At 31.7% G+C, this 2,516-nt stretch overlaps 1 long non-coding RNA gene across 1 annotated transcript; it reads left to right on the forward strand.

Annotated features, from left to right (window-relative positions):
• Nucleotides 1–1,077: 1,077 nt before the first annotated feature.
• LOC134241364 (uncharacterized) lies at nt 1,078–2,307 on the forward strand. Its single transcript, XR_009986644.1, has 4 exons — nt 1,078–1,284; nt 1,524–1,593; nt 1,879–1,948; nt 2,227–2,307. It is a non-coding gene; the product is annotated as an uncharacterized LOC134241364 (long non-coding RNA).
• The last annotated feature ends 209 nt before the right edge of the window (nt 2,308–2,516 follow it).

Genomic DNA, 2,516 nt, shown 5'->3' on the forward strand with positions numbered 1-2,516 from the left:
AAAAATATCACAGAGTCTGACACTTAGCTTCTGTTTCATACTTGGATATTTTACTTGAAAAAGACACTAATGGTAATCTAACAACCAAGCTATATGATAAACGTGATGACTTTAACTTTTCTATCGTCAACTTCCCTTACTTATGCAGCAATATTCCTTCATCACCTGCATACGGAGTATTTATATCTTTAGTTGATTCGATACGCAAAAGCATGCTCTACGTATGAACAATTTCTTAAACGAGGTTAATTATTGACAAACAAGTTGATGAAACAAGAATATCAACAGTCTCGTTTAAAATTTTCTTTCGTAAATTCTATGGTCTATACAATGACCTTGTCAGCAAATACAATTTATCATTGAATAAAATGCTGACTGACGTTTTTTCATACCAATTGTTAGTCCATTATTTATACACTGAATTGAGCACGGATTTTTTCCGTTATTTCCTGATTATGACAACGAGCACACGGCGGGTGTGACCGGTCGTGGGGGTGTTTACTCCTCCATGGCACCTGATCCCACCTCTGATGTTTGGGGGAAACCGTGTTTACTCTGCTCTTATTTTATATATTTGTTTAATAAAGTTAAATTGAATCTGTTTGTTATTTCCATATCCTTCTCTCGATTTTTTGTCAATGGCAATCATGTGTTTATTGATAGGATTTTTTTTTTTAATCGAAGATTCCTTGCGATGTAAGTATTGTTTTAATGTCAATATTATGATACAATGTATCTTTAAAATGTTGATTTTAATTTTGAAAGACGTTTTTGTAGCTGTTGCAAACGGGATCATTTAAAACTGCAGAATCATCTTTTCATTATCTTTAATAAACTTGTATTTTAGACATCATGATCATATGATCGGTGCTTTTCTCACATTTATTATTTCGATTTATTCAGCCATTTCGATTCTCGTAAGTTATGTATATTTGTATTTTATTGTATGTTGTTTATCATCCCATAAAACACACTCAGATCAACGTCACCAATGTTTCAACACCCTTTGAAAACAATGAAAATAGTGACAAAATCAAAGAAATTTGTTGTGTTAAAGTGTTTCCGTTCTTTATCTATGTAATATCCCGCGGAACTACACAATCACTATTCAAAATGTATGCACAACGATTGATCAGAAAGATGGCATTCACAGGGTATTTGAACAGTCTAGCGTTTATATTTTAGGTATCAAATAAAAGATTAAGGTGTAATCTGACAACATAAACTTTTTTAAAGGATTTCTTTGAGAAAAAGTAATGAAGAGCAATGTAAAATTTAAATGGAGTGAATATAGTGTCTATGGCTTACATTTCTTGAAATATGTATCAAATAAATGGGTCATCCATTATATCAAAATTATGTATTCAAAATAAATAGAAAAAATGAATATGATGTGAAACGGATTGAAATTCGATTCTTCAAGTAATAGAAACTAATAAACCCCTTTTCCATTCAAAAATACTCTTAGGTTAAGATCTAGTAAATGAAAGTTGCTTACATATTTACTTCTTCCTTTCATCTAGGGGAATGGTGAGGGACAGACTTGTTCGTTTGCTTTATTCTACCAAGGACCAGAACATTGAAACCTATTAGGTATTTTATAAACCTCTTTTTACCATTTTAACTAATGTTTAATTTATTAAATTTACGAGGATTTGTTTCAAATATATCTATTTTTGCCTAGGATATTTGTCACTTTTCTCTGTTGAAATTACATATTGTATAGAATCCTGAATGCCATCTGGAAATATGTGTATAAATGTCAGGAAATGGTCAATATCTAATGACATCATGAAACAAACGAAAATACTTTAATTCTTTTTACCAAAATATGTCCGGTCTCAGCTTTTAAAAGAATAAACTTATGCTTTAATCTAGGAAATTGGTGAGGGATACACTTGTTCATTTGCCGTATTCTACCAATGAACAGGACATAGAAACACATCAGGTATTTTATAAACCTTTTTCTCATACCAGTTTTACTCTAATTTATTTGGTTAAATTCATGAGGAGTTGTTTCAAATACATCTAATTTTACCAAGGGTCGTTGCCTTTTCTTTTGAAATTTTATATTGTTTAGAATCCTGAACGCCATTTAGAAATACATGTACAAATGTTAGGAAAGGGTCAATATCTGACATCATGAAGCAAGCGAAAATCATTAAATTCTTTGAACCAAAATATGCCGAGCTTCAGCTTTTAAAAACAAATTATGCTTAAATCTAGGAAATTGGTGATGGACAGACCTGATCTACCTGGGGCCAGGGCATAGAAACATGTCAGGTACTTAATACACCTTTTTTGTCCCGTTTCCACTAGTGTTTAATTGGTTGAATTTCCGAGGAGTTTCAGATATATTTATTTTCGCCAAGGGCCGTTGCCTCTCTTCTTCGCTAAAATTTCATATTGTATAAAATCCTAAACGTTATCTAGAAATACATGTACGAGGGGTTATCAAAAAGTTCGTGGACTAAGGCTATAAAATTCAAACTATGCAGTCTGTGCTTTCAAAATTT

This window comes from Saccostrea cucullata, unplaced genomic scaffold (assembly GCF_032062105.1).
Source record: "Saccostrea cucullata isolate Sc308-1 unplaced genomic scaffold, CSIRO_AGI_Scuc_v1 ctg21737, whole genome shotgun sequence".
NCBI classification, from domain to species: Eukaryota; Metazoa; Mollusca; class Bivalvia; order Ostreida; family Ostreidae; genus Saccostrea; species Saccostrea cuccullata.